This window comes from Ipomoea triloba, chromosome 10 (genome assembly GCF_003576645.1).
Source record: "Ipomoea triloba cultivar NCNSP0323 chromosome 10, ASM357664v1".
Taxonomy (NCBI): Eukaryota; Viridiplantae; Streptophyta; class Magnoliopsida; order Solanales; family Convolvulaceae; genus Ipomoea; species Ipomoea triloba.
This window is the reverse complement of record NC_044925.1, coordinates 14831032-14845607: the sequence shown is the minus strand read 5'-3', so window position 1 is coordinate 14845607 and position 14576 is coordinate 14831032. Positions and strand designations below refer to the sequence as shown.

The 14576-nt window shown below is 30.6% G+C and overlaps 1 pseudogene; it reads right to left on the bottom strand.

Annotated features, from left to right (window-relative positions):
- Positions 1–11800: 11800 nt before the first annotated feature.
- On the bottom strand, positions 11801–14525 carry LOC116033492 (annotated as a pseudogene).
- Between the last annotated feature and the right edge of the window lie 51 nt (positions 14526–14576).

The window sequence follows — 14576 nt, the reverse complement described above, 5'->3', positions numbered from 1 at the left end:
ATTATCTTCATCTTTACTATTTGTTCTTTTCCTTTTTGTTGGTAGTGTGTTATTTGCAATTCGGATATTGTTGGTAGCATAGCAATGAGATTATGATATAAGAGCTATGGGCTTTCCTTTAGGTGTTTTGCTTGGCGTTCATTTGGTTCAACCATTACTGTTGAATGAGTTATTGTGGATAAAAAAATCCCTAGTTTAAGAAAAAAGATTAAATTAATTAATAAAAATTTAAAAATTTAAAATATTATGTATTATAAAGATATTAAAAGGTAGTTTCTCGCTTCAATTTGCTGGGTAATGGATTATTTGAGTACTTTCATTGTCAACAAATCCATCAAAGTAGTTAATATGATTGGTTTCAAACTATTCTTTTTTATTTTTTTCATGGTATTAAAGAAATACATATGTATCATTTTTTGGTGTAACTACTAATTTATTTAATTCAATAAGAGTAAAATAGAGTGATTCCGCTTCAATTTGTTGGGTTATTATTTGAGTACTCTCTTTGTCAACCAATCCCCAAATAGTTAATATAATTAGCTTCAAATTATTTTAAATTTTTTTTTCATATTATTAATAAAATACTTGGTAAATAAATATATAACATTATTTTGTACTATAACTTTGAATTTAATTACAAGATATTGTAAAAAATAAGATAATGGACAATGTAATGAATATCAATTGATAAATTTGAATATGTAAAAAATATTTGCATGAGAGAAAATAAAGACAATATAACTAATATAATTATTTCTCTTATTTAATTTAATTTTTTGATAATGAATAATTTTTTCAAATAAAGGTATTATAGACACATAATTCTAAATTAAAGAAATACATATATATCATTTTTTGTTGTAGCTACTAATTTATTTAATTTAATAAGAGTAAAATAGAGTGAGAAACTTAATTATGTCAAATTTGATTGAGATGAGGTTCAAACCTAAGACCTTTCTTATAGAAATTAATGGGTAAGTTAAAAGTTAACGGAATACTAACGGAGAAGAGAATATTTAACGGAAAACTTAATGGATAATCATAAAAGTAATGTTAAATTAGGTAATCTCTATTAATAATATTAATCTGAATTATCTTAACCATCTGTTTGATTAAATAATTCATCTGAACCATCCATTTAATTAAATAATTTGACCGCCATTTTTTCTACCCATTTTAGGCCTAACTCTTTTTGGCTCTTATTAGTATAGTAGAAATAAATTAGTAGTTACAACAAAAAAAACTACATATGCATTTCTTTAATTTATAATTCGATGTCTACAATGTCTTTATTCAAAAAAATATATTCATTATCAAAAAATTTAAAAAGAGATATAATTTCATTAGTTATATTGTCTATATTTTCTACAATACAAAGATTCCTTACCTTCCAATTTATTAATTTATTATATTAACTACATTGTTCATTGTTTTCTTTTTACATTATCTTGTAATTAAATATCAAAGTTATACTAAAAAATAATGTTATATATTTATTTACCAAGTATTATGTTAATAACATTGAATTTAAAAAAAAAACAGTTTGAAGTCAATCATATTTACTATTTAGGGAGAATTTGTTAACAAAGAAGCTAAGACATTCAAATAACTCAATAAATTGATTTAAAACTCAATATTAAAAATGTCAATGTATGGCATGCAATAGAACATTGTGACACACTTGATGCATCGAAAAAATGCTTAGACTACAACATTGTTGGAATTGTTGGGAAACATTTAAAGGCAAAGGCATTAATGAGGTTCAACAGGAATCAATCATTCAAATTCAGAAGAAAAAATTTTGAAAAATAGCTACCATTGTAGCATTCATTAATCTTGTATGTAAAATAGTTACTGTGCATTCTTTAAATATATTAGAACTAATATAAATTTACAATTCATTTCATTTTCTACAATCAACCTGTTTGGATTAAAGAAAAAATCAGCATCGATCTTGACAACAAAAATAATTGGTATATAGGATGTAGCCACTGTTTAAAAATTTTTATGCACAAAGTGACAAACTATTTAATTGCATGCATTGTGATAAAAAGGCAGCAGTGAGAACCCCAAGATTAATATCAAATCAATAATAAAATAAAATAAAATAAAATAAAAAAAGAACAACCACACTCACACACAAAATCAAGTACTACACTCATTCATACTAATTCTAAAAATATGAACTTCAAAATAAACACGTGCAAAATTAATGTAGAAACTGTTGATGAAACTGGATATATTGCAGCACCAGTATTCGGACTACCTGCAAAGTTATTGTTGTTACTATCAAGTACACAAGTTATAAAACTAGAACAAAATGTACTACTCATTAACCTTCTACACATATAATAAATATTAATATTTTGTTCACTACTTTCACATGAGAACGTACGACACACATTTCACAGCACATGAAACATGTAGGTGAAAAAACTACCGCTGTCAAATATCAATAGGCGATTACAAGATCAAAAGTTTATAGTACAACTAAGATCTCAGCCACATATACATACACAAAGAGACAAATCCACAACTTTTTACGCTATAAATAAATTACAATAACTCAATTGCACATGACACATTATCAAATATCAATAAATAAATTAAAAAAAGGTACTGAAGATAAAAAAAAATGACAATGCTACCCAAAAGAGAATTAAAATGGCTTAGAGAAATTCAAACGGAAAAGTAGTATTTATTTATACTATTATTTTTAGACTAAATATTTATATTAGCATTTTTACAAAATTGCAAACATTTATTTTAGCGACAATTATAATCAATCTCTCATATATTATCTTGCATTCATAAACTTTGAATTACCGGTTTAAATAAACAAATTTAACATTCAATTACATATGCATGAACATCGATCTCCTATATAATTTAACATTGGATATACTTTGAAATACTTATTTAATAATAAACATTGGGCATTATCTCATTCGTGCAATGCGCGTGAAAAACTAGTATATATATATTTGGTTTATTTCATTGGACTTTCTATTTATTCATTTATTTATTGTATTTATTTATTTATTTACTTAGATGACTAAAATAATAGTAATGATTATCTTTTACATGTATCTATATTAAATGACATGTATACAATATATGTGGACTATGCATAGCGTTCATTTGGTTCAACCATTACTGTTGAATGAGTTATTGTGGATAAAGAAATCCCTAGTTTAAGAAAAAAGATTAAATTAATTAATAAAAATTTAAAAATTTAAAATATTATGTATTATAAAGATATTAAAAGGTAGTTTCTCGCTTCAATTTGCTGGGTAATGGATTATTTGAGTACTTTCATTGTCAACAAATCCCCCAAAGTAGTTAATATGATTAGTTTCAAACTATTCTTTTTTATTCTTTTCATGGTATTAAAGAAATACATATGTATCATTTTTTGGTGTAACTACTAATTTATTTAATTCAATAAGAGTAAAATAGAGTGATTCCGCTTCAATTTGTTGGGTTATTATTTGAGTACTCTCTTTGTCAACCAATCCCCAAGTAGTTAATATAATTAGCTTCAAATTATTTTAAATTTTTTTTTCATATTATTAATAAAATACTTGGTAAATAAATATATAACATTATTTTGTACTATAACTTTGAATTTAATTACAAGATATTGTAAAAATAAGATAATGGACAAGGTAATGAATATCAATTGATAAATTTGAATATGTAAAAAATCTTTGCATGAGAGAAAATAAAGACAATATAACTAATAGAATTATTTATCTTATTTAATTTAATTTTTTGATAATGAATAATTTTTTCAAATAAAGGTATTATAGACACATAATTCTAAATTAAAGAAATACATATATATCATTTTTTGTTGTAGCTACTAATTTATTTAATTTAATAAGAGTAAAATAGAGTGAGAAACTTAATTTAATTTTATTATCTAAATATATAATTTAAAATATTTATCCATGCATCGCACGGGTAATTGAGCAATCATTTGCTTAAATTCAAGTAAGGATAACATTAGAAAACAAAATCGATGCAACCATTTTCATCATTTGCACTATATAATATTGATGTTATAATTTATATAATTATATATCAATCTAAATATTCTTAAAACATTATAACAAAATTCATTCCGTGCAACGCACGAACAAAAATACTAGTAATATACTAATATTAATCACAATAATAATGCTAATCATTATAACCGTTACAATTAGTACTGTCAAAGTGGGCCAGCCCGCCCCATTAGGCCTGCCCCACCNATTTCATTTTCTACAATCAACCTGTTTGGATTAAAGAAAAAATCAGCATCGATCTTGACAACAAAAATAATTGGTATATAGGATGTAGCCACTGTTTAAAAATTTTTATGCACAAAGTGACAAACTATTTAATTGCATGCATTGTGATAAAAAGGCAGCAGTGAGAACCCCAAGATTAATATCAAATCAATAATAAAATAAAATAAAATAAAATAAAAAAAGAACAACCACACTCACACACAAAATCAAGTACTACACTCATTCATACTAATTCTAAAAATATGAACTTCAAAATAAACACGTGCAAAATTAATGTAGAAACTGTTGATGAAACTGGATATATTGCAGCACCAGTATTCGGACTACCTGCAAAGTTATTGTTGTTACTATCAAGTACACAAGTTATAAAACTAGAACAAAATGTACTACTCATTAACCTTCTACACATATAATAAATATTAATATTTTGTTCACTACTTTCACATGAGAACGTACGACACACATTTCACAGCACATGAAACATGTAGGTGAAAAAACTACCGCTGTCAAATATCAATAGGCGATTACAAGATCAAAAGTTTATAGTACAACTAAGATCTCAGCCACATATACATACACAAAGAGACAAATCCACAACTTTTTACGCTATAAATAAATTACAATAACTCAATTGCACATGACACATTATCAAATATCAATAAATAAATTAAAAAAAGGTACTGAAGATAAAAAAAAATGACAATGCTACCCAAAAGAGAATTAAAATGGCTTAGAGAAATTCAAACGGAAAAGTAGTATTTATTTATACTATTATTTTTAGACTAAATATTTATATTAGCATTTTTACAAAATTGCAAACATTTATTTTAGCGACAATTATAATCAATCTCTCATATATTATCTTGCATTCATAAACTTTGAATTACCGGTTTAAATAAACAAATTTAACATTCAATTACATATGCATGAACATCGATCTCCTATATAATTTAACATTGGATATACTTTGAAATACTTATTTAATAATAAACATTGGGCATTATCTCATTCGTGCAATGCGCGTGAAAAACTAGTATATATATATTTGGTTTATTTCATTGGACTTTCTATTTATTCATTTATTTATTGTATTTATTTATTTATTTACTTAGATGACTAAAATAATAGTAATGATTATCTTTTACATGTATCTATATTAAATGACATGTATACAATATATGTGGACTATGCATAGCGTTCATTTGGTTCAACCATTACTGTTGAATGAGTTATTGTGGATAAAGAAATCCCTAGTTTAAGAAAAAAGATTAAATTAATTAATAAAAATTTAAAAATTTAAAATATTATGTATTATAAAGATATTAAAAGGTAGTTTCTCGCTTCAATTTGCTGGGTAATGGATTATTTGAGTACTTTCATTGTCAACAAATCCCCCAAAGTAGTTAATATGATTAGTTTCAAACTATTCTTTTTTATTCTTTTCATGGTATTAAAGAAATACATATGTATCATTTTTTGGTGTAACTACTAATTTATTTAATTCAATAAGAGTAAAATAGAGTGATTCCGCTTCAATTTGTTGGGTTATTATTTGAGTACTCTCTTTGTCAACCAATCCCCAAGTAGTTAATATAATTAGCTTCAAATTATTTTAAATTTTTTTTTCATATTATTAATAAAATACTTGGTAAATAAATATATAACATTATTTTGTACTATAACTTTGAATTTAATTACAAGATATTGTAAAAATAAGATAATGGACAAGGTAATGAATATCAATTGATAAATTTGAATATGTAAAAAATCTTTGCATGAGAGAAAATAAAGACAATATAACTAATAGAATTATTTATCTTATTTAATTTAATTTTTTGATAATGAATAATTTTTTCAAATAAAGGTATTATAGACACATAATTCTAAATTAAAGAAATACATATATATCATTTTTTGTTGTAGCTACTAATTTATTTAATTTAATAAGAGTAAAATAGAGTGAGAAACTTAATTTAATTTTATTATCTAAATATATAATTTAAAATATTTATCCATGCATCGCACGGGTAATTGAGCAATCATTTGCTTAAATTCAAGTAAGGATAACATTAGAAAACAAAATCGATGCAACCATTTTCATCATTTGCACTATATAATATTGATGTTATAATTTATATAATTATATATCAATCTAAATATTCTTAAAACATTATAACAAAATTCATTCCGTGCAACGCACGAACAAAAATACTAGTAATATACTAATATTAATCACAATAATAATGCTAATCATTATAACCGTTACAATTAGTACTGTCAAAGTGGGCCAGCCCGCCCCATTAGGCCTGCCCCACCGCGGGCCTAATTTTTGGTGGGTTGTGGCGGGCCAGCCCACTAGGGCTGCAGGCCAGGGTTCTCCAACCCTAGCCCACCCCGAGCGGGTTCGTGGGCCCCGGGGGGCCGGCCCGTGGTTTTTTTTTTTTTTTTTNTTTTTTTTTTTTTTTTTTTACATTTATGTGAAATTAAGTAACCCTTACACATGACAATATTAACAAGATAAAAAGACATTACGCTAAAAAATTAATATTCAAAGTTCATAACCATTACACACATTAGTCCAAAAGTCCAAAACACACTACAGTTCAAAATAAATATTCAAATGTTTATCATTACACAAATGAGTCATGACACATCAATCCAAAACACACTAAGCTTCAGAAAATTCAGTTGGAACACGAACTGGAACATCTCCATCATCACCTATGCAAAAATTAAGAAAATTCAAAACATATTATTATTTATGAAAATCAAATTATTAAAATGTTAAATAAAATACTATATAATTTAGTGAATTACCTTTATCATCTGACTCATAACCGCTTAACCAATTGCGAGTACAAATCAATGCTTGAACATTTGAAGAAAGCAAACAACTCCTATACTTGTTTAACACGCGACCTCCTATACTAAAAGCTGATTCTGATGCCACTATAGTAATAGGAATACTTAACACATCACATGCCATTAAAGATAACTCACCAAATCGATGCATATTATCCTTCCAAAAGTTCAGGATATCCAAACTAGCATATGATTTCATATCCATTTGTGGCTCATCCAAATACACATCCAAAGCAGATTTACCATTTTGCACATTATCTTGAACACAATATTCAAGGAACTCATCCTATATATCAATAAGAAATTTACAAATATTAGAATAAAAATTAAGAAAATAACTTAAAAATTTACATTAAGATAAAATACTTACATCAAAGTCATCACTTGCTTCCATTGATGCAACATTTTCATATTGACTAATAGTTACATTTGAACTACTCGTCCCAGTCACAGATGTGGCTTTATATGCTTCAAAGAGCATATACAACTTGTTCTTCACAACATCCAACTTTTGTTTGTATGTGCTTTCATCCAACTTTTTGTAGTAAAACTCCAAAAGCTTAAACTTCATTCTTGGATCTAAAACAGCTCCCATTGCTAGAATAACACTATATTGCTCCCAATATTTATCAAACTTGATTTTCATTTTACAAGTCATCTCTTTAATCACCGAATCTCCACTCTTCAAATTATTTTTCAACAAATACTCAATCTTCCAAACTTCCCGAAAATATAAATTAGATGTGGGATAAGTTGAACCAGAAAACAATTTGGTAATTTCATTGAAAGGCATTAAGAAGTCACAAATCTTTTCTACTCTAACCCATTCTTCATGTGAAGGACAATGCTTATAGTTTGGATCAAGTAATTGCAGACTACTAAAAGCACGACGATACTTGATAGCACAATCAAGCATTTTATAAGCAGAATTCCATCTAGTAGGCACATCAATAGATAAACCAAGTTTAAGCTGAAGCCCTACTTTTTCAACACATTCTTCAAACATTTTCATTCTTCCCTCCGATGCTTTAACATACCTCACGCTCTCTCGAACTTTATAAAAAGAATCACCAATTGCTTTCAACCCATCTTGCACAATAAGATTTAAGATATGTGCAGAACATCTAACATGGAAAAATTCACCATCACACAACAAATCATTTTGTAAACAAAGTTGTTCCTTCAAGATGTTTTGCATACTATCATTAGCTGAAGCATTATCCAAAGTAATAGAAAATATTTTTTCATTAGCTGAAGCATTATCCAAAGTAATAGAAAATATTTTTTTCTCAATTCAAGCATTATCCAAAGTAATAGAAAATATTTTTTTCTCAATTCCCCAATCTTTTAAACAACCAAGAAGCTTCTTAGCTAACTCACGGCCAGTATGCGGTGGAGGCATAGCACAAAATGCTAATATCTTACTGTTTAACTTCCAATCATTATCAATATAATGCGCAGTCAAGCAAATATACCCCTCAATTGTGCATGCTGTCCAAAGATCTGAAGTCAAACAAACTCTAATTGTGCATGCTGTCCAAAGATCTGAAGTCAAACAAACTCTATTACGAACTTTTGACAACACATTCTTCAGTTTCTCTTTCTCTCTCTCATAAAACATGTAAACATCTGCTGCAGCTGTATTTCTACTTAGGAACTTGTAATCAGGATTCAAATACTTATGCAACTCTCTAACCCAAGTATACTCCACCCAAGAATATGGAAGATCATGATAAATTATGGCCATACTAGTAATCTCACGAACCCTATCGTGATCAATCTTTTTGGCACGCAATTTTCCTTCATGGTCAATAAGCATATTACCCACATCTTCATATTTAGGTTTTTTCTTACAACTGCTTAAATGACGGCTTAAAGTTGATGTTCCATACTTGTGTGACCCAATAACGTACTGTTTATTACAATAATTGCATGTAGCCGTTTCTTTATCATTAGTTGCAGTTTTTTCAACTTTTATAAAATGATTCCAAACATCTGAAGTGAGATGTCTTTTTTTAACTTGGCTTTCAGGTTGTGTAATTTCGGTGTCGTTTGTTATATCAATGGGGTGTGAACTTTGTTCTTGAGAACAACTCATCATGTACCAACCGACGTAACCAACCTAAAATAGTATGTATCAAATATATATATATTAATGAATCATGAATGTGATAATTATAATGGAAAACTTTCAATTTTGTATGATTATATACTGCTTGACTAAAGTTCAATTAAAGTAAACTAAATTACTAAAGTGATTAGTGATAATGTGATATACAGAATAAAGAAATAAGTAAATAACACACTTCACAATTCACATTAACAATTCATACTCAATTTGCCAATTCACATTAAAAAATTCACACTGCAAATATTAATAGTTTACACAATTACACTTACACATTCACATTAACAATTCACAAATCACAATGCACGCAATTCATAGGGAGTTACTGCAATTCTTAGTTTCTTACGGAGCATAAAAAATAAAAAACATTCATAATGGACGAACAGAGTTACGATTTACCTGAGGAGGAGAGGATGTCTAACACTGCCTGAGGACGGAGTTGCGACTTGCGATGCTGCCTGAGTGCCTAGTCGAAGCTTGAGTTTGGACGGCGTTGCGGACTTGCGGGGCTGCGCGAATGCCTGAATGGGATTTACGGTAACGACTTTTACGTTGCGTACTTGCATGAATGGGAATAGAATTTTAGGATTTAGGGTAAGACTTTTGCAACTTGGGGCTTGGACGATTGGCTACAAATATAAATAGTACATATAATTATTTTTTTAATTAAAGGCCTGGCCCGCGGGCTGGCCCGCAGCCCGCGCGGGTCAACCCGGGCGGGCTGCGGGCCTTAGCGGGCCGCCGTTTTCATAGCCCTAACCCACCCCATGGTGGGGCGGGTGCGGGCTAGCCCGCGGACTTCTGCCCACTTTGACAGTACTAGTTATAATATTAGGATTTTGTTAATTAATAGTGCTAATAAAGAGAGTCAATATTTCAAGTTTTATATATTTTGTTCTACGCATAATATGTCATCCATGAATTAACTAAGTTACCTATACGAATACATCTCAAGCTTAATCCTTCGTATGGTAGCGTGGGTTGTGGAATTTCTTATGGAAGAATTAAGAAATGAGAATTTCTTTATTTCTCTTAATCATGCCTTTCTTTTAATTTACGGAAAATCTTGTAATCGTTACTTTAATGTACACTTTGAATGAATATTGTATTGTGACTTTAGTAGACAAATGACTATATCACTACACGGAGATAAAACAGTCTAGAAATGTCAATAAATAACGCCACAAAGAAATTAGAACCAATGTATTTCCACTTACGAAGCAACGTGTTAGATGTCTAATTACTGACCGGTAGAAAAACACAACAAAATATTCAAACAACAATGGTCTGGCAGGCTGGGGTGGTTGATTATTTAGTTTATTAATTTTGGACTATTTTAATCTGATCCTATTTTTCTCTAAAGACAGTTCTTTTTTATGAAGCTTCATGCCTTCATCCATAACAGTAGTATATTAGCTTTTCTCTTTTCGATTTCCAACACCCACAAGATCAATAGTTAGAAATGGACAAATTTCTTTATAACATGAAATCTATCAAGCCCTCTGATATATTCCATGATTATTCAAGGCCTCATTCCAATGGAGAACATTGCTAGAGCTGCCTCTCAGTTTCATAGTGACAACAACTATGTAGCAGTTTATGAGCACAAACCTGGAAAAGAGAATACTCATATAGCAAATTCTTGTGCCCAGATTTCCCTTGACTCTTCCAAGAGAAAACAAAAGAACCAGAATGGGGATCAGAATCTCCATAATCTAACAAGGACAGGCGCTGATGGAACCACAATGAGTGAGGATTTCCTGCCAGAAAACATGATAGCCACCAATGGAAATCAACTGCAGGCTGACATCTTTAGTGTGATACAATATCAAATGCCATAATGAGCCTAAAAGAGAAGTTAATAAGAAGAGCACAAAAGCAAATCATTCTGAGTACACAATGCAGTGGCAGTTAATTCTACTGAACCACATTCTCATGGATCAGTAATAACTGCCCCCATTGCTTTGTATTTTTCTTGTGTTTCCTGCATCAATAAGGCAAACAATCTTATATATTTTACATGCTAGATATGCAATGTCCATTATGATTATGTGTTCACAGAACTTATGCTGACCTAAACCCAAACAGCCATGCAACTTAGATCAGAATTAAGAGAAGACCTTAGATATGCATATATGTATGTGGTGTGTGTGTGTGGGGGGGGGAGGGGGGAGGGGGGATGCTGGACTGCCACACAAATTATATGGTTCATTGCCTCATCAAATTGAATGCTGGCATTCACATTATTGACACAAATTGCCAATAGTGCAAAACAAATACAGAATTGATATGAAGGATAGTATTTGAGCAAGAATGTGTGAACAAGGTTCTCAAAAATCCATACTGCATCAAAATGAATTTCACACCACCATGGCACCATCCCAATATAAAAATAGACGCCGCCTAGCTCATGTTGGCAAAATTGGATAAATGAAATTGATGTGTGAACAGTGCTATATATTGGCAGAAGTAAACAATTTTGCAGTAATCTGAATACAACACAACAGTTGAATCGTAGAATGAAGTAGGTTAGTGCAAATTGATATTCTCAAGTTTCCAGTTGTACATCCTCAAACATTGAGTTCACTTTTAGGAAGAAGCAATTGCTGAATTACAGTGGACACTGCCCAGGCCATGATAAAATGAAGCTCCAAGGTATTCACTGAAGTATACTGCATAAAAGAAATTTGGGATTCATTACAACACTTATTTGATAATTTCACATTTGGGGGTTGAAATACCCTATAAAAAGTTATATGCTGTTTCCTCAATGCATTCAAACGAAAAAAAAAAGAAGAAGAAGAGGAAGAAGCAAATTGGAATGTTGGTATTGCTATCAACTATCAAGAACTGAAGAGCAAGGAGAAAGATAAGGTACTCACTTGTATAAATAGGCTGCAATCCCCAAGATGATACAGATAAGAATGATATCAATAAAGAAGTTTTGGGGTGGACCGAACCTGGAATAAATTAGAAAAATGGAATAAGAACATGAGAAGGTTCTAAAAGTCATAAAAGGGTCAGAAACCAGATTTATTTGCATTTAAATAAATAATAAATACATTATTAATAGTCTCCTTGAGTCTAAGATTGGTGTTCTTTTAGCTCAGCTGTTGCCTTGTCAACCTGCAAAGACACAAGGAAGTGCATTGGATCTTGATACTCCACTATTGTCTGATAATGCAATCAATTAAAGGACACAACAAAAACATGCAACCTTTGTTTCAATTTCATCAACCAGGGGAACTTGTCTATCCAATTCCTGAAAAAAAAAATGGAAAATGAAAAATAGAAACAATTAGATCTCATTTTCCATGAACCAGAATGCCACAAATTTTTATTTTCTCCCTATATTTCCTTTTTATTTTTTTCTTTTTTGTGGGCAGATGAAAGAGCAGGGTAGTTAACCTCATTCATATCCTCAGCCAAATTTTTCAGTGTGTCTAGACCTTCTGAAATAAAATCCAATCCTTCATCCTGCAAACATATCAGATATATAGTTTTAAATGATATTGAAATCAGCTCATATTGCTAAACAAATAAAGGATTGAAAACAAAACATGCATAAGAATAGATCATGCAAGTTACAAGCCTGTTTTATTTCCGCATCTCATACTCATTCCGGAACTGACTAGATTCTTCACTCTGCTGGAAGAAATCATCATCCATCTGCCCATCTGAAATTAATTTTTAACAGTCAGAAAACCTGCAACAAAATATTAAAGAAAAGAAGTCTAAGGAGACACTTGGTGGCAACCATCACCTACCAGAGTCAAATTTGACGTTTTTAAGAGATGATGAGCCCCCCCAACCTCCAGACTTGGCTGCACTTGTAGTTCCATCAGGGATTTCTTTGATCCTCTCAGGTAGTGCAAGTACCAAGTCATTACGTACTTCTCTTTCTTCTTGTGAGCACACCTTTAACCTGTTAATCCAATATAACTTCCATTTTTAGTTCTAAGAATGACACAAAGGTTCAAATTGCATTGATAACATACGAATCAATAAAATATAGAAGCATCCAACCTATTACTATTGTGAAAGCCATCATAAAGTTTCAGCTCAACAGAAACAGAACAATATAGTTTCACTATTTCTATAACCAATCCTTGTGGTTGAACACCCTTCTTGTTAAAGAATTATAGTTTGTATGGAATTAAGGTTGAGAGCAAGCTCATTTCACTTATCAATCTGGAAGTATATTTCACCATAAATTGACTCCAGATCATCTGATTACATTAAACACATATTTTGAATATAATATCCTGCCTTCAATAAGGATCAAGAATAAAGATATAAGAAATGATGAAGAAACCACATAAAAATACAAAAATGAATAGGAAGTGATAAGTTGGTCAGGTCATTGGCTTGATGATAATCATAACACTATTGCCTTCTAGGTTGTTGGCTTGATGATAATCATAACACTATCGCCTTCTCAGTTTGAGCCTATCAACTAGGCTGGTTTAACTCCTTGCGGTCCTTTGCCAGCTAAGATAACAAGAGACTTGATAACCATAAGACTATCATCTTCTAGGTTTCATAGGCTAAGATAACAAGGCTTGATAACCACAAGACTATCGTCCCTTCTCGGTTTGAGCCTATCAGCTAGACTGGTTTATCTCATTGGGGTCCTTTGCCAGCTAAGATAACAAGAGGTTCACGCAAAGCCCACCTTTGGATAGGTGGTGGGGTGTTTTCCGTAAATCAAAGAAATGAATATGAAAAGAAAGATTTGAAATTTAAATGGTAAAAAATACACTTGCAAATAGAAACCTTCTTATGGGCTAGTTTCTGCAACTTTGGGACTTCCTCCAACAAACGAGCCTTCACTCGCGTACTCCGCCTTCATGGCCACAGCCGCAGCCCTGTTTGTCTCCCCCTCTCCGCCATCTCCGCTTTCTAAAAAAGCAAACAAATATAGATATATAAAACAATTGCTATAAGTTTTTCGCAAACCGTGATTACATTGATGATAATAAGAAAAGAAGAGAAGAGAAGATGACTTTAAGAGCGAGGTCAATTTGGACTCCGAAGGTGGAGTAGAGACGAGCGAAGGCATCTTCCGGGGATGCGCTGTTGGAACGCTGCTTCTCGACATCGTACTTTTCATACTTCTTGCAAACTTCATCGATGCGGAAGAGAATGTCGATCACGCTCATCTTTCTGTCGTTGAATTTTCCGGCGACGGAGAATTCCGGATGGAAAATCGAGAGAGAACGGGGAGAGGTGCTTCTTCTTCTTCTTCTCCCCCCTTCCTTTCTCTCATTGTTTTCTCTCGCTTCACACTA